At 37.6% G+C, this 24,398-nt stretch overlaps 1 long non-coding RNA gene across 1 annotated transcript; it reads left to right on the top strand.

The window, feature by feature from the left end:
- Positions 1 to 668: 668 nt before the first annotated feature.
- LOC107147541 lies at positions 669 to 15,306 on the top strand. Its single transcript, XR_001504170.2, has 4 exons — positions 669 to 756; positions 8,071 to 8,183; positions 8,298 to 8,474; positions 12,866 to 15,306. It is a non-coding gene; the product is annotated as an uncharacterized LOC107147541 (long non-coding RNA).
- Positions 15,307 to 24,398: the final 9,092 nt, after the last annotated feature.

The following is a 24,398-nucleotide window of genomic DNA, read 5'->3' as shown; positions in this document are numbered from 1 at the left end:
GGTATGTAGTCTTTTCCATTTCCAGGGTAGTAAAAGATGACAAATATTATAGTTAATCTTTATATAATCATGAGACAGAATTATTGTGAAATCCAAAATCTCATTTGAATTCTAGGCAGGTGCAAGATAGCACAGAATCAAAAGGAGCACACATAGGTTTGAAGATAGAGTCTTCAAACTATGCAAAAATACAACATTCCATTTAGGAATGTTATCACACAATGCCTGAAAAATAAAAACAACTGTTACTTACTGAGTGAAGAGTGCATACTACTATTTGACATATCAGACATTTTAAGTATACTTGATTATTTAACCTTGAAAATATATATTCTAAGTAGCATCTTTGTTCTTATTTTATAGATAAGGAAGCCGAGACTCTACAAGTTTTTATGACTTATATAAATCTCACAGCTTGTAAGCATCAAAGATAAATTTGATCATAATGTCTGTTTTCAGTGCCAATAAATGGAACATACAACTAACTAAACATCTTTTTTTTTTTTAACCAATAGACAATGAAAATTAATGCTGACAGGGAGAATTGGTCTGAGTCTTCATTTTCAGAGGAAACGTGACAGGCCTACATGAAAACAACCAGTTATTCGTAAAACTTTTATAGGGACCACTAAAACTTGCTTCTTTTTTCCCACCCATTTTGTTTCCTTAGACAAAACAAGTTACCAGCATGAGAAGATCTATCGTGGGGATAGTCCTTTCTCCTTAAGTCAAAGAGCTCTCCATGGACATATTCTGGTATTTATTTTCCTTGCAGTACTTTAAGAATGTATTACTTTATACAATTTATCCTCTCAAAAAGTCATCCAGAAATTATAGAATAAAACCTGATAGAGTCTTAGAGTTCCATTAGGACAGTCCTTTGTTCCTTGGAAAACCTATCCAAGATGAATGGTTTTCTCTGAAAGCACACACCAGTATCACCAGAGTTTTGTTCATTTGGCCACAGGGATGAAAATTGCATTGGAAAAAAGAGGAGAAAAAATAAAGGGGAAATGGGTAAGTTTGTAGTGCACAGGAGTTTTGATCCTTAAAAGGTCTTTCTACAGTACAGAATCCTGCTATCAAGAGAATAACTCCCCCCTTTGATATCTTTTCTGGTTTTTTTTTCTATTTGAACTTACTGAATTCATCATATACCTTAACTATTTTGTCCTTGGGAATGTGGAATTCATTAGATTGTGAATTAGCCAAACAATTTAAAATTCAAATCAGAATTGCCTACACTTTATTTCTAAGCTTGAGTGTGCAAACCCATGATAATTTGCATGGCTTATAGTATTCATGAATTAAGCAGAAATTTGACTTCATATTGCCAAATGATCTCTGGGTTGATGAGTATTCTGTATTAACAAGGTGCAAGACAGTTTAAACCAACGAGTCTGCTGCTTTGGAGACCAGCTTTGTTGTTTATGCTCTCCTACTGGCAGGAAAATAGGAGTGAAACTGCAACTCATAAGTGTGAAACTAGCCAGATATTCTCTGCGTGTGACAGCATGAGCTTTATCTCCCAGACCATTAACAAAGTTTGGAATGAGCAAAGAAAGGGAAGCCGATTCTGAATTACAGTGATTCTGAATTCATTGCTAATGCAATAGTAAAAGAGAATTTAGAAACTTCTGCCAGGTTTTCTTGCTACAGCAAGTGGTAGATGTCCTTACTTGTGCCAGTGGCCTCAACACTAGAATGCCCAGGTAGAAGAAAACAGATAGAAAAAAAATTGAGGCAACTGATGATTAGAGAACAATAATTCACATTGGCGAACGGTCTTGCATTTTGTAAAATGGTAATTATTTTTCCTAGTTAAGCTTTCTGAGGGCTGCTCACATAATTTTCAGAAAATTAAAACCATAACTTGCATGCAAATGCAAAATGAACATGTCAAAATTTATTCAGTTGATTTACTGAAGAGGGAAACAGTATATTTGAAATGCTTTAAAAGGCATTTAAGGACTTAGGTGTTTATAAGCAATTTAATACCGAAATGGTAGGATGAGATACAGAAACATCTAGTTCATAGCCTACAGGGCAATTGTCCTAATCTATTTTCTGTTGCTATAACTGGACACCATGGACTGGGCAGTTTGCAATGAAAAGAGATGAATTAAGCTTGTGGTTCTGGAAATCCAAGAGCATGCATCAGCATCTGCTTGGCATCTGGCAAGAGCCTTTTTGCTGGGTTGTGATGTGGCTGAGGACATCATGTACCAGACTGAGCAAGCTTGGGTCTCTCTTCCTCTCCTCATAATGCCACTAATGCCATCATGGGGATCCTACTTTCATGACTTCATCTGGTCCCAATGACCTTTCCCTGGTCCCACTTCCAAACTCCATCTACATATGACTTTGGGAATTACATTTCTTTTTTTTTTTTAATTTATGTTTTACAATTTCTAATACATGCAATGTGGAGGACAAATCCAAACCACAGCAACCATGAACTTTGGGAGTATCCATTCCACAACAGAGGCATTATTTGCATTTTTACTAGACAAAAACCTATATGTTTAGGCAATGTTACTAAGTCTGGGATCTTTAATTAATATTAAGTAGTAAATTAAAAAATGACATCCTCCTAGGTCATCTTTTGGGTGTATCTTCAACCATATGAGAGTGAAAGAATTTGCCATTTTTTAAACTTTTCTTTCAAATTTGGGTACTTTTCTCAACAGGACATTTAAATTTTGTGTGAATATTTAGTAATAGAGGCATTACATGAATATGTATGTAAGTATATAGGAAATAAATGCAAATTATTAGATAAAAATAAGAGTTATGTATAGAATGGCAGGTTCTTAAAAAGAATCCTTAGAGATGAGGCAACATGGAACTGAAGCTCTCCTTAGATTTACTATTACTGCTGGGGCTAGGGATAGAGCTCAGTTGGTGGAGTGCTTGCCACGCATGCACAAGGCCATGGGTTCAATCCCCAGCACCACACACACACACACACACACACACACACACAGATTTATTACCACTAATTATCAAATGTTTCCTATGCGCCAGGTATCACATTAGGTGCTATCTCTAATGGCCCTGTGGATAACTCTTATGATAAGTGAAGATCAGGGAGTTAGACCACTTATCTGACATCACACAGCTACTAAGAGCCAAGGAGCAAACTCTTCATTCAACTGTTGGCCTCTAATCCTTGTGCTTTAACTTCTGTGCTCTGTCAGCTCTCACCACATAGATGTAGGGGTAAGGATCTTAGAACTTTGCAGATTTAATTTTAAGTGTAAGTAATGACGCTTAATACTGGTTTTAATATTAGTCCTAGAACTGATATTTAAGGGAAAGTTACTGATTGCCAGACACTGTGCCAGTGTCTTGTCCTAGTTGTCTTAATCATCCCAATAACTCTGTGAATGAGATCAAAAAGCACTCTTAGTTGCAGTTTAAGACAGAACACAATAACACTGAACCAAAGCACCATTTGCTATAAATTAAGACTCCCCAAATATCTTGTGGCATGACCTTATCCTATGAAATAGAAATCTCTTTCTCTCTCAGAGTTTATGCTACAAGAGACCATGTCAAAGTAAGAACATATTGACATATATAAAACTATGAAAATATCGAGCAGAAACAGATTAAATGGAGATGTATATCATAAACAATTAGCAGATTTTTTAAAGTATAGAAAAATGTCATTGGTAGCTTTTAACTTTTGGAAAATTAAAAGCTTTCTTTATTTAGATGGTACAAAGACTGGTTCAAAAATTTGGACTTTCTGACTTTTAGCCCTTAATTCAGAAAGTGAAATTATACACCCTGAAATTCTTCTTTTTTTTTCTTTTCTTTCTAAAGAGTTGTTCTAGGCAGTGAATCTCTTGACAAGATACAAGATCTGAGATCCACACATTTCTCATAATATTTACATTTTATTCTCTACTTTTACTCTGATAAACCCCTCATGGCTATGGTGAAGTTATTTTATTACTGTATACCTACTATATTTTGTTTAAGGGAATGTTGGAATTGAGACGGGGCAGAAGGATGGTCAGTGTAGATGATGAATCATTGATTGGGTAGGGAAGATGGAGGCTGATTCAAAAAGAAATAAAATGCTAATACCTCCAGACCACCTCCCCCTCCCCCTCACCTGTTGCCAAGGTCACCTGCCTCCAGGGAACTGTTCCTCCCAATATGGAGTTCTTAAGGAGTACCCCCTGGGTGGCTCCCTTCCTGTCTTTCTGGGCAGATATGAAAAATAGGGAGAGGTACCCCTGGCCCTTTTGGTCAGGTAGGCAAGATAGGAGGAAGAGGGGGCATGAGAAGAAAGGAAACCTAAAATCTATAGAAGGGGCAAGACACCCCCACTCCCTGGGGCACCAGCTCGGGTCCCCCTCCTCTCTGGAGGAGCCTCTCTCTCTGTGTCTCTGTTCTATCCTTTAAATAAAATGTTTTGCTCTTCTTTGGCATTTCTCCTGTGTTCAATCTTCAACACTAGGGTAACGGTGGGATCCTGATTTTCAGAATGAATGGGGGAACAATCTTAAATAACTATAGTTGGTGGAGTTTAAATGAAGGTATGTGTTCGATATTTTGTCTGAACTATCTAGCCTACTAACTGCAATCTGTGTAACTATTTTACGTATGTATTGGTGTGGGAATTTCACTGAATAAGAACGTGGAGAATCTCACAGTCAGGACAGCTCTTAAGAGATGATCACATCCAAATTCTCTTTCAATGAAGCTACCCATTTCATACCACCCCTAAGGTACGACTGGGACCTAGTGGGAGAGTTTAAGTTATTGGGGGTATGTCCTTGAAGGGAGATGTGGGACCCCAACCTCCTCTCCTCTTTCTCTTTTTTGCATATCAGCCACAAGGGGAGGAACTTTGTTCTCCACAGGGTCCCTGCGATGATGTGCTGCCTTGCCCCAGGCCTAAAAGCAGCAGGGCCAACTGACCATGAACTGAAACCTCTAAAACTGTGAGCCAAAATAAACCTTATCTCTTTATAAGTTGATTATTTCAGGTATTTAATTACAATAACAGAAATCTGACTAATACATGTCCTCTGCCAGTGATAGAAGGAAGTTATTGTCAAAGTTTTTGGTTTTCTTGTTGGGTAGTAGGTTCATGGGCTCTTACTACATTATCGAAAACAGAGAAGAAACAATCAAATATAAAAATAAATAAAACTTTCATGGATCAGTGATGTGTCACAAATCAAGAATTAAGATTATTATACTCGATACCCTGGAGGTCCAATAAACAAATAAAAATAAACCTGAAGGCTAGCATTCCCCAAATTTCTTACATATTCTTCATACAATATGCTTGCAAAGCCTCTAGTCATCTTGGTCCTGTGACTCTCTAAGCTCTCTAGTCATTCAACATCTCTTACAATATCACACCAGAGGGCAAGATGGATTCTGTCTAGTGCAGAATACAGTGAACCATTTCCTCTTACGATCTGCATAGATATTTCTCTTAATACTAAAAATTACATTAACTTCACATTATTGCCTCGTTCTGATTTATGGTTAATTGAAGACTGTACATTATTTTTTAATGCCATACCATAATTTTCATAGCATCAATTCCAGATGATCTCATTTAAATTTTTAAAATCACTTTTATGAATTTACATATGGTCATTTACATTTGCTCTTATAAAATTTTAAGTGGGTGGTTTTCAGTTCATTTTTTATTCCTTTGAGCTCTCTAGCGTATTAGCTGCCCTTGCCAATTCTGTGACATTCCCGAATTTGATGAGCATGCTGGCAAAGCTTTGATCTAACTTGAGCAGGACAGAGCCTAGAACAGAATCCTGGTGAGGTTAGCCAGACATGATTTGTTTTTGGTGAATCCAGTCTCTCTTTTGTTTTTAAGGGACCATAATTTGTCAACTTATTTCTCATTTCAAAAAAAAAGAAAAAAGTAAATGTCATCTTTTCCTAACATATGGTTTTCAGGGTCTATTTAAATTGATAAATCCTCCATTTATTCATTAATACAGCCATCCATCCATTAATTCATTTATTCATTCATGCAGGTTATGAACCCTATTCCAGATGCTGCCAAAAAAAAAAAAAAGTAAGATGTAGTTGTTAACTTTAAAGATTTTGTACTTTTGCTTCTTCTATTCCCCACTCTCTTGAAAAAAGGGGCTTTGCCTAATTTTGGCCCTCTGAATCAGCTCCATTATTTCCCTAAAAGTACTGACAGCAAGATCATGCTTCTGAGTATCATATTGAGGAAATAAAGAAAGGATTAGGGGACAGGAAATCTTTACCGTACTCAGGTGAGTCTTTGTGGAGGAGAGAGAATTTCAGGAACTCTTCAAGCACTTGATGAATTTTGTTTAAACCTTGACTGAATTTTGTTAGATTTGAAGTAATACAGAAATATAGTAGTACTCAGAGCAAATTATTAACTTGTCCTGAACCACATAGTAAATTGAAAACTTTTATTGCTGTTGGAATCAGTCTTAGCATGGGGGGACTAGCAAGAACACACACTTAAACTAGTTTTCTTTACAAAATCAACCTTATTAAATTTTTCACTTGAAGTTTAATTTTGATATCCTGTATGGGTACAGAGTACTGGGCTAAATAAGCTTCTGGAAACAGTGCCTCAGGCATTAAAGAAACCATGTTTTCAAATTTTATTGTAGAACCAACTTTTTTCTTCAAGGCAGTAACTTTTTACTGCCTGGTTGTGCTCCATTATTGCACTAATAAATCTATAGGGATAAGAAATTGGGATTTTACTAGAAATGAGCCAAGTGTAACTTTTTTGTTTTTTCTAAAACTAAGTTACTAAAAGTGGTCTTTCATGACTTATGTAGACATTTTACCAGTTAGTCTTTTCAACCAAAATGTCACCCTCTCTGGTGTGTGTGTGTGTGTGTGTGTGTGTGTGTCCTCTGTTGCTGCTTTCTTACTTGCCTTTCTTTCTGCAATAGTGTCTTACTTCCTTCACAGTGGAAGGAGGAAAAAAAAAGGAGTTTTTCAGTTCCCTTCCCCTAGGTCTATTGTTTTTCTTCTAGGAGGCTCTATTCTGGCCAAATTGACATGCATTGGATTTGAGATGGCTTTAGTGATGAGGTCTTTCTTAAAAATGATAAATTGTTGATAGATTCATAAGAGTAAGACAACCAAAATGATACATAGAAACTGTGGCCACACACTCAAGGATATTTCTTCAATTACTATATAAGTCATTCTTGAATGAGCTCTTTGCCCCCAGAGAAGGTCCACTCTTAATGTTTTTATTGTTCTCTGGTTTTTGTGGGAGATGAGGGTAAGAAGGAATGGGGAGCACAGGCAAAGCAAGAAGAGGGTTGAAGAGAGGGGAAGGATGAAGGTGGGGACAAGGTTCTTAGTCCATTTTCTGTTGCTATTACAAAATACCCAAGACCAGGTAACTCATAAAGAATATAAGTTTGTTCAGCTACAGTTCTAGAACCTGGGAAGTCTGAGAGCATGACATCAGCATCTGCTTAGCATCGGGTGGTCTTCTACCTACATGATAACATGGCAGAAGGTATCACAGAGCAAGACTGAGCGAGTATATGTCAGCTCAGGTTTGTCTTCCTCTTCTTATAAAGCCACTAAATGCCATCATAGGCATCCCACCCTCGTGACCTCATCTAATCCTACTTACCTCCCAAAGAACTCCAGTCCAAATACCATCAACACCTGACTTTCATGATTAAATATGCAACACATGAAATTTGGGACTCACATCAAACCACAGAGGAAGTCTCATATAGTTAGAGGGCCTTCGGGTAGACATTTAAATGATATTTCTTATTAAATTCTGAGCTTGAAGGTAATTTGGGGGAATAGCCTTGGTGATTTGGTCAGTAGTGTGTCAATTTGTGTGTAGGTCATATTACAGCAAATTCAGGATTTCTGTGACCCTTTCTACGCTATGAGGGGGAAGGGTGATAGACAATAGCTATAATCCAGCTGCTTCACTTGGCTTATGGGAAGGTGAGCAGAGAAAATCAGAACATGTCGGCAAATTATAATCAGCTGATTTGTAAGTTATTTATTAAAATTAGGTATGCATTTTCCTTTTGAACACAGCATGAACTTATGACCTTGAAAGACTATCTTTACCTCTCTACGAGCCTCTTCCAGAAGTCTATCCATATACTTATTGTGGGTGTGTGTGGAATAAGATAGGAAAAATTATCCTGGTAAGCTTTGTGTTTTATAACCTACACTTTTCTAGTTGATTTATTGTTTATTGCTAATAGATACACAATTTGTACTTAGCTTTTCTTTCCTGTGTTTGTCTGTTCTTAATTTAGTCTCTCAACTACCCCTTGAAGCCTACCCCATTGTTGACTGAGGAAAAAACTATTTTATTTCTACTGGAAATTAACATAAAGGAGTACCTGTCTACAGCCCACCTTCTTTATCTCTTTTCTGAATAATGAATCCATTTGAGAATCTGTTGAAATTATGAGTCCTCTCTTCATACTTGGGTAAGTATACAACCCAACCTTACATACACTTTTAGGGGTATAGACTTTCCTTAAAGGTACAGGAATCCTAGATTAGTAATGCTTTGTGGGGGTGGGGAGTGATAAGGGACTGCAAGGGTAAGAATTAATGATATTGTTCAGCTGCAGACATGGAGCTAGATCTGATACAGAAACAGCAGCAGACAGGTGTTGCACATCTTCGCACAGAACATTTCTTGATGGTGTGGGAGTTTCTTTAATTAAAATACGATGAGAACAGCTGGCCACCAGCTAGAACTGGCAACACAACAAGAATGTCAATAAATGCAATCACAGACGAAAACTTCCAGGCGCAGCTGTTTCTAATGGAGACTCGGAGTCTGTAGCCCTACAGACAAGAGCTTCATCTTTTCCATTTCACTCACACTCTCTGTAGCATCTTTAATGTTGAAAATAAACTGAGAACTTCCCTAGAATTGTTAAAAATACCACCAAGGGCATTCGGGCTTTATAAAACCTTAGAAAAGTAGTTAATTCCAAACAACTCACCACATGTCTTGTTGTGAGTCACTGAGAAAACAAAAAAACAACACCCTTCCCCCCCCCCTAAAAAAAAATGAGTTCAGGACTCATGACTTGTTTGTCTCTTTCAACTGGTAAACCACAGTCCCACGGGCAGCAGGAGAGGACTTGATTCCAGGGTGCAGTGCCCAGAGTGAAGGGCAGGGGGCACTGGCGAGCCAGTAATGGCAGCTCCCCAGGAGAACAGTTACAGTGCATCCCAGGATGGGGTCCAGAGTGATCCCAGGGTAAGTCACAACACAAGGCTACTAGTTCCTTTCCCCAGTTTTGGTAGTTCCTTTCCCCCCCCCTCCTCAGTTTCCTTAGCTTTAAAATGGAGTTAATGTGAGAGTGAAGTGAGAGACTTTATAGCGTTTCAAAAATCTGTAAATCATTAATGGAAGGTGTTGTAATTTTCCACTTAATTGGAAAATGATGATAAGTAAAATAAATTCCCCTACTGCCTTTTCCAGTTACCTCTTTTGACCTCAGCAGAAACTCTAAAAATAAGGTAACTACCACAAAGTCTTTTCACTTCCCAAAATGGACCTGAGTTAATTTTGGTCTATTGTGCTGACGAAAAAGAAAGAAACTAGCAATTTATCTGGAAGGAAAGGGAAGAGAATCAAATTTTCAAATACCCACTATGTGCCAGGTATTTTCCCAAGTATTTTATTATATTTCATATTATAGAATCCATAAAACAAAAAGAAGAAAATATTATGTTTTACATTTTATGGATAGGAAGAGAGATTAGGTGGCTTCCTACTACACAGCTGGGTTATCGAAGCCAGGATCAAAGTCCAAGTCTGTCCAACTCAAAAGCACAAGCACTTCCTACCAAACCATATTTTGTTTTACTCTAAGCATTTGTTGGGAAATAGGCCTAAAGTGATAAAAACAGTAAATAGAATGGACCAATTTAGTTATCCATTCAACTTCCTTAAATAGCAATGGTATACAGCACTTGCTTTCAAAGAGCACAAGACCAAAGCTTCTTACATCTGTCTGTATTTACCAGAAGGGCTCAATAAAGAATTATAGCAGCAACTTCCAAGTATGTTTTAAAATTTTTCAATTAACAAGAATCTCTTATTTCATAAATCCTGTCAATATGTTAACATAGGATTATTCAAGCCCCTGATTATCAAATACCCTGAGATAATCACACCACCAAATCTCAAGTCACATCTAGATTTTCACTGGGGGGAGTTCATACACCCCAGTGGTAAAAAAGAGAGAGAGAGAGAGAGAGAGAGAGACATAATTGTATTAGATGGGCTGGTAAGGACTACTGAAATTTCAGAGTTGTTGGGTTCACAGGAGCCTGGAGAGTCTTGGATAATGACATTCAGGTTCAATAAGATGAGATTCACATATCCTTGAATTTTGAAGGGCTGTGTTGTGACAATGCCCCTCTGTCATGTGGGTAGAGCTGTATTTTTAAAAAATACTTATTTTGGGTGGTGCTGACTAGACGCCAATCACCATTGCCTACACATTTTGGACTTTGTTTCGGAAAGAATCCAAATATTTGTGAGAAGAAACAAACTCTTAAGGTCAAAATGTATCCTCAAAGACTGAAGAATAAGGTACAATGACAAAGCAAGCCCAGGACCTCTCACTGGAGAAATCTGCCAGCAGAGGGCAATGTTAGTTTTCACACTTGCCCTGAACCTCTACTCAGCTGAAATCATTGAGTAAAAAAAGATGGGTAGAAACCTTAGGCTATTCAGTAGAGATCTTAGGCTATAAAATTTTTCTATCACAGGCAAATAAGAGTAGAAAAGTGATAAGGCACAGTGTTGATTCATAAAATTCTAGCACCTCTGATAAAAATTAATTAAGCTTATTTATTTTTAATACCAGAAAAACTCTAGATATTAACTGATTATAGTGCAGCTATAGGATTACCATATCTTTATGGCATTTCCTTATTGTCTGACATAGGAGTTTCTCAATGATTATTCATTGAATAACTTATGAGTAAATAAATGCTGATCAAATATAGGCATATGTAGGATTGAGGTGGAGGCTCAGAGTAGAATGAGACCTTCTTACATTTCTCTTTCTTGTAGAATGCAGTTATTTCTGAGCATGTTTCTCTGAATACTTCTCATGGTATTTGGGAAAGTAATTTCTGGTCTTTCCACCAATTTAGGGCAACCTTAAATCAGGAAGTTTAATTTCTGTAGTTTTGCATGAATAGAAAACAAATGCTATTACCTAATGTGACATTGAATCCCAAGGTTTACTTGACATTGGTAAAGATGTTTGGCTAGACGGGATTCGTTAAAAGTAAGGCTAGGAAAATTAAAATATTATTTATCAATTATTGCTTGAATTAAATTAGTCACTTTATAGAACTAAAGTCAGAAAAAAATCTAGTTTTTTTAAGGCTAAATTAAAGAACTGTAATATACAAATAATCAATATGCATCTTCTGGGTATCTTGTTTTGTCAATTTTGGTGTATAATTATATTATTATTTTGTTAAATAAAATGATAGCAATGTTAATAGTTTGAATTAGTTGGCATAATGTCTATTTTTTAACATCTGTTAAATATGTTTCTAATTTTATACTCTCAGTTTCAGCATGTAGCTAAATATTTAGCATTAAGGAATGCCCTTTGGTGAGGATCGAATGAGTCTTGATGCTTCTAATAGTTCATTGTACATTTGGTTTTAGAAAACTGGCCTTAAGCATAAACCACAGGAGCAATAAGAAGACAACTTTTTCTATGCACTCTCAATATTTAGTTGTTTTGTTTTTGTTTGGTTTGGGTCTGCTTATAAGTTGCAGGAAAATAAATTTGTGGAGATGCTTTAAATATAGAACAGTGCATCTACTGAAATTTGAGGGATTAGCTTCATTGCAAATGGAAGGATTTGGCTGAAATTTACCATCAACTCTCAGTAAAGCTTTCTCCTAGGGTCATTCATAGTAGAACTTGTTTTGCCTCCACTCAGGTTCCTTGTCCCTTGGCTAACACAAGTCAAGTTCCATAAGAAAATAATGCACCTGATCTTCTGCTGATATGATATTCTGTTTAAGCAATTTTTCCAGGGAAGGTTTGGGTTTATGCTGATCTGAGCACACTCTTACCCCACTTTGATTTACAGCTGCAAGGCAAGAAGCCCGCTTTGGGGCTGGAGTTTGTCAGCAAATATAGTCATATAAACTGATCCATGTGCTAATGACTGGTCTTATTACCATTCTCTTCTGATTGAGTGAAGCAGTTGCAATTTATTATAGTTTTTTAAAAATGCATAACCATGACTCTTTCAGAAACCTAAACTATCCTTTCCTAGTCTTGTTTTCAAGGTGATGGTTTCCCTAAGGCAATGATCAGTAATAGTGTTGTTTTAGGACACATTTGCAGTGTTTATTTATGTTATACAGTATACAGGTCTTCAATTTGAGTTCTATTAGGCCAAACAGGATTTCTTTCAGATGTTCTGTCTTCTAAGGATAAGACTTTATTCTACATATAAAATATGCTTATCAATTACAGTGAATTATTTCATTTTTGTAACTGTATGGATGACAATTGACTAATTAAAATCTTTTGCATTTCTTGATGTTATAATATTTGTGTCTCATTTAAATGTTTTAGGGCTGTTTTGTGATATATTTTATGCACAAACTTTAAATTTTACAATAGTTCTATATTTATAGAAAAGTTGTAAGGATAAAAAGTCCACATATACTCTATGCCCAGTTTCCCATATGACTAACATCTTACTAATGTGGTGTATTTGTTACAACTAGTGATAAATAATTGATTACATTCCGTACTTGATTTACTTCTACAGTTTTTCTCTTTTCCATTCCACTATTCCATTCTAGAATACCACATGACATACAAGGCTCCTCTAGGCTATGACAAGAAGTCTTGGGAGTACTCTTGCACGGAAGACCTGAGATGCTGTTCTCATCACATTACATCAGCAACACATGCTATCAACAAGACTTGTCATTGTTAGTATTGACCTTGATCATTTGACAAAGGTAGTGTTGGCCAGATTTTTCTGTAAGATTATTCTTCCCACTTCTTTACTGTATTCTTTGGGAGCAAGTCCCTATGTGCAGTCCACATTTAAGAGGTAAGGGTTTATCCTCCATCTCTCTGAGCAGGAAGTTTCTGCATGTATTGTTTGGAGTTTTTTCATATGGGAGATTTGTCTTCTTCATTTACTTATTTATTCATTTATATATTACATCCTTATGTAAATATATATTTATACTTTTGAGTTCTAATTTAATGCTGTTAAATATACTCATTTATTTATTTTTTGCTCAAATTGTTCCAGGTTTGGTCACTAGGAGTTCTATTAACTGTCCCTTTGACGTATCCCAATATTATTTCTGTGGGGGGTTGTCTTTTTTTTAATTTCTTGCATTTTCTTCATTTCTTATCTGTAAGATACTCCAGGCTCATGTTGTTTATTTCCTGTCCCTCCTTGGAATCAACCATTTCTGCAAGGAACCTGACTCCTTATATTAGAAATAAAATCTTGGCAATAGAAACCATGATTTGGACAGCAAGTGTGTTCATTACTATTGGAGTGGCATTACTTCTAGGCCATCTCAGCTGACAGAGCAAGGAGATACATGAGAATACTAACCTGTATATGTACCCATGTCTGTATTTACCCATAGGAAGTCAAACATGAACTCATACTGTCATTCAAATTCTAATCCACAGGATCACCTCAGCCTTTAGGAGACTACCTTTTAATGAATGAAAGAAAAGAAAAGAAAAGAAAAGAAAAGAAAAGAAAGAAAGAAAGAAAGAAAGAAAGAAAGAAAGAAAGATCGATCTAGATTTTTCTTGTATAAATTGAAAATAAAAAGGAAGGAAAGGAAGAAGATTGGTTTTCATAATATATTCCTTTATTTCTTCAGAGGAGTTATCCACCATCTTTTGATTAATGTGATTCAAGTAGGACTGGGTTCTTAAAAAAAAAAAAAAAAGAAAGAAAGGTAAAGACAATGGGCATGAATCCAGTTTGTTATTATCAGAGCCAACACCTTTCTCCTTTCATTAATTGGTATAAAAAAAAAGTATGGGGAAACTTGTGAACAGCTGTAGTTCTTCTGAAAAGAGAGCAAGAACAGTCTTAAATTATATTAGAAGAAATAGGGAAACTATTCTGATAAAGAGTTACTGAGTGTTGGAATGTAAGATAAGAAGTTAGAATTTCTTCTTCTGTTTTTTAAAATTAGGCCAGATTCCTAGCTGTCTAGGAGAGTAGGTGTTTTTCTGACTTTTAAAGCTCTTTTCCTCCCTGATTTCTGGGATTTTCTGCACACATATTTAGATCCTTAGCGCAGGGAAATTCCTATGTTGAAGACACAGGAAGGTGATAAGAAAAATGGGGGGGGGGAACAAGAATAAAAATGGGGAAAAAAGGTTTTATCCTTTTTAAAAACTCCATGTTTAGAATAAAAGTGAAAACAGAAAATGGTTTGTATTTACCACCTTTTCATATTTCTTAATCAGCATCAAGTGCAAATATTACAATATTGATTTGCCCCTTTAATAGCTCCTAATGGTTAACAGAAACTGATCATAGGCAATAATATATATTGCCTCCTAACAAATAGATAAATGCTTAGATATTTACAGTGTAATACTGTTCCTTTGGTTATTTTTTGTTTTTGTTTTTTTTTAAAGAGGATTTATTTTATTTTATTTTTAACTACAGTATTCTAAATTGCCCTCACTTCTGTGGCATTTTGATTATGTACCTGGAGCTAAGTAATGATGTTTTACCTAAACAAGATGATTTAAAAAATTATTTGGGACTTATAATGATATGCTCTACAAAATACATTTTTTTCTACAAATGTCATGTGTAGGCCAATAACAAAATTATTTTGCATGATGGCAATGGATTGTATTGGAAAGATCCGGTTTTACTAATGGCCGTCCACATACCACTGATACAATCTTGGGAAAATTGCTTATCATTTTGAGTCTCATTCGCTCATCTTTGAAATGGTTATAGAAATATTTATCTTGTATATTTATTTATTTAAATATTTATGGTTGGTGTAAATATCAAATGGGTCTGTGGACATATTATACGTAAGTGCTAAGAGTGTGTTATAAAGTATTCAGATGGCAATTATTATTATTATCATTATTGCTAATCATAATGAATTCATTAAAGAAGCATTATTGAATAATGGAGAATGATATTGGCCAAATTATATTGTTATATTGTGTGCATGTATGAATATATAATAAGAAATCTCACCATTATGTACAACTATAATGAGCCATAAATCATGGAAAAAATTTAAAAATAAATAAAAATTTAAAAAGAAGCATTATTGAGTCACTACTGTATAAAAATGAATAAAACCCTACATGTTTATAAAAATGAGCAAAACACAAACCGTATTCTCAATTATTTCATGGTATTGTGGCAAAAATATAAACTTAGCTTGAATTCATAATTAATGAGAAAGAAAGCACAGAAAAATGCTCCTGGAAGGAGAGGCCCATTTAAGTCCAAAGAATGCCTCAAGGATGATTCTCAAAGGAAGTGAAATGAAAACTACAGTGTCATTTTCTTTGAAAAGGTCACCATAGAATAAATATCAGATTAATGATGAATCTTGATAATTATAAAGTCATTGTCTATTTCAAAGAGACTCTATTAGAATTTTCAATTTTACTGTAAAATGATATGGGAAATCCAGATTAGAGGCAAAAGGAGCATAATAGTGAACAAGGGAAGGGTGAGCTGTGAAAACTTGGACAGTTGATCCAACCTTTTGGTTAATTTCATCTTCAATTTCTTTTATGAAATGAGGATTATTATTGATTACCCTGTAGCTTTAGAATGAGGATTAAAGATGATTCAATGTGTTAATACATTCTAGGTTCTTGAAATAGTGCCTGGGACCTAGTAAACACTCAATATTGGCTAGTATATCTGATGAAGTGGAAAAAAGGGTAATTACAAGCCCAAAATATACTTCCAACATTATCTCAAATTTTTTTTGTTAGATGTTGGCCAAGTCACCATCCAGACCTGGTTTCTCTTCGTTAAATGAAGATTCTTGTTGTAGTAAGCTTTCTGTTACTGTGATAAAACACCTGAAATAATCAACTTACAAAACGGAAAGGATTATTTTGGCGGGTGGTTGCTTGGCCCTGTTGCTCTGGTCCACATTGTCTTGTGGTGAGAGTATATGGAAGAGTAGGGCTCTTCACTTCATGGAGGCCAGGAAGCAAAGAGAGAAGCAGGAAGGGACCAGGATGCCAACATTCCCTTTGAAGGCATGTGGCCTAACTTTTGTCTGCTGGACCCCACCTCCTAGTTCCACCACCTGCCAGTAGCACACAGGCTAGCCACTAGGCACAGGCCCATGTACTGAAGACCAAGGTCCTTGTAGACAAGAGGGCAACTGCAACATAAGCCAGAACCACAAGCCCTAGTAGAGAACTAGGGCACCAGCTGAGCCAAAGGGGACAGGCTGCCAGTCGCATGTCTCCCGTGTCCTCTCCCTCTTCCTGGGAGCCAGTTCACCATTCTTAGGCAGCACATTTCCTGTGCCATTACAGAAGAAAGGAATTTTGCCTATATAAGGAATAGAAGCCAGGACCCCTGGTGCTTTTCCCCTTTCAGGCTGTCCCCCCAGCTTCCCCCAGGCTTTGTGGCTTCCCTAAAAAAAAGTAAAAGCAGAGTGTTGCATTCCCTAAAGTAGGCCACAGCCTAGTTATTCTGTGATTTCTTCTCTCGACATTAGTACCAAAGGAGAATAAGAATGTAAACATCTGTTTTGCATAAGCTGATTCCAGACTTATAACCTGATTAGTATAAGAGAATATTTGATGTGATTAATTTTCCAGTTATAATGAGATGGTTTTCTGTCCTTTCATTGCATTCTTCAGGAGACAAGAGAATAAGAATCTAACTTTAATTTCTCCCTTTTTTTCAGCGTAATAGCAGTGCCAAGTATAATCACTATGCAAGAGTACTCTACTTTTAATTCAATGGTAATAGCAAGTTACTTACCCTGTAAAAATGTGCTAACGTAAACATAAAGCAATCCTGGGCCTCCTGACATCGACAACCAGACATTTGGGGAAGGATCATTGAGGATAACATCGAACCATTTAGTGATTTGCAAAAGGCAGTTTGTACTCATTGCTTCTGGGCAGTCACTTCACAGCCCTTATTATGTCAATGCGTTTCTGAGGTAGGGTTTCTCAGGCCCAGGGGGGTAATGCTTCCAATGAGGTGATCACTTAAAATATTAACCAGTCAGCAGTCTTATCTTCTTCAGGGCAATTAGAAGAATTTCAAGGGAGAAAACTGAATTGGAGAGAGGGTTTTTTAGTATTGATTTTGCTGTAATGTGCTGGACTGCTTTTAAAAGACGTTACCTTCTTATATGCCTCCTACCCCCACAATCCAGCAAATGCAACACTAATGGTGTGAATCTATGTGAAGAGACTTTTGAGGCTAATTTGGTGATGTTTAGCAAAAAAACTGGCAAAGTCCCAGTATCTGCTACATGTCACCGCGTATCATTAGGTACGTAACTTCGGAGAAGCAACTCCATCTCTACTTCCATTTCCTGACCCTGGGACCTCTCAGGGAGTCTCAGATAGATGAAGGTCAGATATCAGTTCCTGGTGAACTAAGAAGCTCTTTTACTTTTTCTCTTTTGTCCTTATCTCTGTCCCTAGAGCCTTTCAAGGGTGTTGGTGGTTTATGCTTGTTTGGAGCTACATACACAGCTCTTTTTGTAAGAAAGCAACAGAAAACTACCAAATGATTTTGATAGTGTAGTCATAGTCTCTTCTTGTATTATCCATGATGGTTATTTTAGTTCATGGCTTCTTCATAACCTGCAGCCACAGGAGAGCACTAAATAGCAGTAAAGACACAGGCTCTGGACCAGGTGGCTTGGGTTCAAATGCCGCCTCTCCTCTCACTGGCACTGACCTTGGGCAAGTTGCTGAAACTCTCCACGTCTCAGTTTCCGAGGATGAAGGATGGTGTTACTATTATTATTGCAGCCTACTCTTATTTTTGTTCTTTTCCCCAATTTATGTCTCTTATTCCCTCTCTCACACCTTGCCCTGAGTGATTTTGCTGGATTATAACTGACCTTTCTGCTCTCCCCTTAAAGTCCTCCAGCGCCTTTATGTGCCTTCCAGATGCAATCCAAGCCCTTACACTGGAACCCAAGGCTACTCAGGATGCCTGGTTGACTCCCCATTGTTCTTTCTTCTCATTCCAACCTAACTTTCACTTCTAGGAATGGACCATGTTCCTCCTCCTCAGCACCCACCCCCAACTGAAATCTGGTAAATTTCTCCATATTTTATCCTTAAGTAAGATGTCATCCTCCTGGGGTGCCATACTTTCGGATGTGCCTTTCCTGAGACAGATGCCTGTCTTATTTGCTTCCTGAGAATGCTGGATTTCATCTTTCAGAGCATTCTTACACTGTTGACTCCACTAGACTGTAAGTGCCTTGAGGACAGGGAATCAATTTTCTTTCTCAGGCAATCACCGTGATTCATGTGAAACTAGTAACTGTTTAATATATTTGTTGAGGAATGAGTCAGTAAGGACTAAACAAAGTTTGGGGTTCAGAAAAAGCAGAACTAGGATTAGGTTATTAACTATGCCATTTTAATGGACTTTAATTTCTCTATCAAATAAGGTTGATATTGGATAATAGCCAAGAGTTTGACCAAAGGTTCAAAAAACTTTATGCAGATATAACTTGATAGTATCTTGACAATGTGTGATTGTTTATGTCCCATGGGGAAAAGCCTTGACCAATGAAGATGGGAGCCAATGGGTAGGTACTTCCCCTTTTGGCCTTATCCATTTGCCTTTCTTTTTTAAGAAAAGTCTTTAAGTGCCTAACAGGGTTTTCAAACCAATTCATGACATTGGGTAACCAGTAGCCTATAGTTGTGGCTAACTTGAGAATGCACCCACATAATGGCTCTGTCTTCTTCCCTGCTTCATTCCCCCGACCCCTCATACCTGCCCCCTGGAATCAGAGCAAACCTTCTTGTTTGCTTTCTAGCAAACTTTGGGTAAGGCTGTTGGAGAATAACCACAGCTGAAATAATTTTAGAAATTGTTGAGTGTGAGCTGCTCGTGAATTGCAGAACTGAAATAATTAATGGCCGAAGCAAGATTAGATTCACAGACCGGTGCTCCTTCCAACCTCATAGAGACTTTTAATAACAAAAGCAGGAAAAGGGCTAGGATATATATTATTTCTGGAAATACTCTGACTTAAACACCACTGTTTTTTTCCCCCACCCTTCCTATCCTCATCTTGGGCTGTGCCCTTTTCCCAACTCAATCATTTTCTCCCACTTAACCTTCTTGGTTTTCTCAGTTGACTGCTGCCAAAATATACTTTCAGGGATTCATTTACTCTAAAGTGTGAATAAGATTTCTGTCCATGGGGTTACCTTGTTTCCAGAGATCTTCATATCAACTGAGAATAAACTATTGAAAGGAATGTGAGCCCATATAGGTCTTGACAATGTCCCAAATCATATACCTTCAATTATTTGAGACTAAAGTGGAGAAATATATTTGGGGTCATGGAAGATGTATGTATATTTCTACATAAATGTATATGTGAGTAAAAATACCTTTTAGTCATTGACTTGTTAATTTTTTTTTTTTTGTCATACTCTTTCCCAAGCACTATGCCCTTTGGACCTTAAACACATACTTATGTGCTGCCACCCATTTTATCTTGGGATGGTAGTGAAGCTACTGTGTCAGTAGTGAAGCTACTGAGATCATCAACTTATAAGGGGGAAAATTTATTGTTGCTCACTCTTTGGAGTTTTCATTCCCTGGTCTCTAGAGGTGAATGGAGGTGAAACCTGGCGGCGCCTAGCAGACTTCCTGGGTCGAGGAGAAAGAGCTGAAAGACCTGGGAGACCCAGCAAGAGTTCATAGGACAGAGTTCCAGAAAGAGCTATACAGATAGAGAATTTCAGAGTTCTGAAGAGGGTCCCCTCCCACAACTGTCCATGTGAGTACTGATCAGCATATGCATGATAGGAAGCTACCAAATGTCCAGGAAAGACCCAATTGAAGGTGACAGTACCCACGGATGGTAATATACTGGCTGCTTCCACCAGCCAGACTGGGAAACTCATGATTCACAGGGTGCTGAGACAAGCACACAGGTGGATCTTTTCTTGGTAATAGGGAATAATTAGCCCTTGATTGAACACTGTTTAGGTCTCATCTGAAACATTTTCAAAGCAAGTCCTAAAAGGATCAAGCTGTTTTCAAATAATTTAATTCTGTTTCAGAACAAAGTTTTAAGAATGTCTGATATCCAAAGGTTATAAGGCTTGGGAAGAAGAAAGAAAACACAATCTATAACTTGGAGGGAAATTTCCAAACTGACACAATTGTTAGAATTATGCAATAAGAACATTAAAAATATTCTAAGTGTATTCTGTCTATTTATATACTTAAAATGAGACATTGAAGATACAACAAGGATCCAAATTGAACTTCTAGAGGTGAGAACTATAATGTCTGAGACGAAATAACTATACTGGAGGGGACAATTAGCTGATTAGGTAAAATAGAAGGAAAGGTTGGAGAATTTGAAGAAACAGCTGTGGAAACTATCAAAAATGAAACATGGTGAGAAAAGAAGATACTAGTTTTAAAAAGTGGACAAAGCACCAATACACTGTAAAACAACTGCAAGTGACCTCCATGCATGTGTAAATGAGGCTCCCAAAGGAAAGGTAGTTGGGGATAGGAAAAAAGAAATTTGAAGAAAAAAAAATATTCAGAAGAGATGGAAGAACTCAAAGCTCTCCTGTGGAAGAAACAGGAGGGGATCACACCAGGCATATTATAGTCAAATGGTTCAAGAGAAGATCAGAAGGAAACCCTTGAGAGCATCAGTCAAGAGAAAAACACAAAAGAGAAAAAAAAAGATGGGGTGAATATTCTGGTTTGGATATGAGGTATCCCCCAAAAGCTCACCTATGAGATGATGCAAGAAGGTTTTGAGGACAAATGATTGGGTTGTAGCCTTAACCTAATCAGTGAATTAATCCCTGGTGGGATTAATCCAGTGGTAACTGGAGGCAGGTGGGATGTGGCTGGAGAAAGTAGTTAATTGGGGACGTGGCTATGGGTATATATTTTGTATCTGGAGAGTGGAGTTTCTCTCTCTCTGTTTTCTGAACATGGTGTGAGCTGCTTCCCTTTAGCCATGATGTTCTTCGGCCTCACCTAGACCCCCAAGGACTAGTGCTGGCCTTCTATGGACTAAGACCTCTGAAACCGTGAGTCCTCAAATAAACTTTTCCTTCTGTATAATTGTGCTGGTTGGGTATCTTAGAAGAGTGAAAAAGCTGACTAAAACAGTGCACTTAGAGGAACAAAGACCACCATGACAAAGATTTCTCGTTAGAAACAAGGCAGGCAAGAAGACAATGAAATAAAGTGCTGAAAGAAAAATCCAACCTGTCAATTTAGATTTCCCTATCTAGTCCACCCAACCAAACCTTTCAAAAACAAAGGTGAAATAAAGACTTTTTCAAATATTTAACACTGGAAGAATTCATCCCCAGTAGAACTGAACTGCAGAAGCTAGTAATGTGAGTCCTTAAGGGAGAAGGAGACGGTATCCCATGGAGATATGGATCTATACAAGGAATGAACAGCACCAGTGATGGCAACTACAAGGTACATATATTAATTTGTTATTATTTGGTTTAGGTATCTTTTAAAATGACTACTTAAGCAAACAAAAAACTATATTGTGCGGGGCTTAAAAGGCAGTAATGTAAAATAGCTGGTAATAATGGCAAAAAAAAAAAAAGGGTGAGTAGAAATGGAAGTAAGTCTAGTAGTATAGACTGGTTTTGTTTTTGCTTTGTGGTACTCAGAATAGAATCCAGGACCTTGTATATGCTAGGAAAGTGTTGTACCAATGAGCTACATCCTCAGGCCTAGTCTCAAGTTCTTACATATGAAGTGGTATATTATTTGAAGGAAACCTGTGATAAATTAAAGATATATGCCATAAACCCTAAAGCAATCATTAACAGTAATAGTAAGCTAGCAATGGAGATAAAATGAAAAAAAAAAACAATTTAAATAATAAAAGCAGAAAAATAGAAGGAATAAAGAAAATTTGGACAAATAGAAAACAAATTGCAAGATGATTGATTTAAATCCAACCATATTACTATATTGAGTCTAAATGGGCTAAACACATTTATTAAAAGGCAGAGATTGTAAGACTGGATAAAAAAGAAAGACTCAATTGTTTGACTACAGGAGATATATTTTACATATAAAGATACAAGTGGGTTTACAGTAAAAGGATAGAAAATCATATACTATATTAACACTATACAAAGGGAAATAAGAGTGGCTATATTAATAAAGTATATTTTCAGAATAAATAATACTATCAGGGATAATGAAGGTAACTTCATAGTGATGAGTATGTTGATTAGTCAAGAGGACATAATGCTAACTATATTTACCTCTGATTACAGAGATTCAAAATACATGAAAGCAAAAACTCAGAACTGTAAAAAGACAAATCCACAATTGTAGCCACTCTCAATAATTGATCACAAGCAGGCAGAAATTAGTAAGGATTTAGTAGAGTTGAGCAACACTATTAAACTTCTTGACCTAATTGACATTTATAGGACAGACCACTCAATAATATTCTTTTCAAGTGCATATGGAACATTTATACATCATTTAATCATTATTTCCAGTTACAAGCAAATAAAAGAAGGTACAAAGAAGTTAGACAACTTGCTGAAGGTCACAGTTACTAAGTCACAGCTGGGCTTGAACCCAGGCTATCTGATCCAGAACTCTTAATCACTGGGCTTTACCACCTCCCTTGAGCACCTGGAATAGCTCAGTAATCTATGACTTAGAATGCAATCCTTTTTAAATAAACAAAGGAATGGACTACTCAAATAGCATTCTCTAAATACTACTTGGAAAGGAAGTACATTCCCTCTCTCCTCTCAAATTCCCACTCAACCCAAATGGCCTGTCTGCTTCCTTTAAGTGACATGACTTATAGGTATCATAAACTTAGGTCCCATGGCCCCTGGGTCTGAAAGGGAAGACAGTTGTAGACTATAAAAAGCTGACTCTTCCTCAGGCTGCATGCGTGAAGGATGGGTGGTCTAATAGACATTCAAACATAGACCAAGATGCCCGATTGACGTCTTTGTGTGCCCAGATCCAGACAACAACTCGTTTTTGACGAAAGAAACACACTTTTATTAAAATGAAGCAAAGAATCCTTACCCATGGTTGACTTTCTTTGCTTACCCTGTTAAATCTGTCAATAGAATTATAATGTATATAATAATTACAGAATAAAAATCCTAACGTTTTCCAGGGTCAGGTTTCCTTATTTATTGGGGGGGGGGAGAACCATAGAGGGGAACATCTTTTCAATGGATCTTTGGCTGAGACCTGAAATATGGTTGTTCTATGGAAGGAAATGGGAATATTATTCTGCCTCACCATGCTATGCAGAGGACTCGACCCGCTCAGCAAACGTGAATCTTGATAATGTTAAAAAAAAAAAAAATCGGATTTCTTTGTAATATGGACTCGATGCATCTCATTCTTTTTTCCACACCCCTCGGTCCCCTTTATCCTTCCTACTCAACTTCCATCCTCTGTTGATAATCCACTTTCGTGTCCTCTAGTCGCTCCTAAGTACAGTGACCCCCTGCCCCGCCGTCCTTGCTGTCTCCTTCAGAACCCCCAACAGTCCTTTTCCTGTCCCTCCTACTTCTTGCCCCTCCAGCTCTCCTCCCGCCCTTCCCGGTAGTTTCTCGGTCCCCAGGGAGGTGGGACAGCCTTGGTGGGGTGCAGCCCCTCTGAGCGAGCTTTCCAGCTCCCCCTCCTGGCTGGGCCGGGCTGTGGGCTAAGGGACAGGAGGCTGGGCTGGGACGTCTTGGCTTCTGCGGGGGAATTAGGAAAGAAGCGTCTGAAGCCGCGTTGTTGTCCACATTAGAAAAATACAATTCCCTTTGTGCTACTTGGTGCCGTGTCCTCAGTCTGGGTCTTTGCCACACGGTCTCGAAAGCCATTGTTCACCCTGGGGTTCTGGTAGGTTAGCAGCAGCGCGGGTGCTGCAAACGCTCCCCGGGTACTCAATTGACCCCAGAATCAGTGGGGGGAAAAGTCGCCCTCCAGGGTGGGGGCTCCCGAGCGGCGGCCGGGGGACGGCAACTGGCCAATCAGGAGGCGAGGCCGCGCCGGGCTGCCCCTCCTCGCCCAGAGCCGGGAGCAGTGCAGAGCTGCGAGCTAGACTCCGGCCCAGCCGAGGGAGCAGC

This window comes from Marmota marmota, unplaced genomic scaffold, assembly GCF_001458135.2.
Source record: "Marmota marmota marmota unplaced genomic scaffold, marMar, whole genome shotgun sequence".
NCBI lineage: Eukaryota > Metazoa > Chordata > Mammalia > Rodentia > Sciuridae > Marmota > Marmota marmota.
Note: the sequence above shows the minus strand (reverse complement) of the source record. Positions and strands in the feature narration are given on the sequence as shown.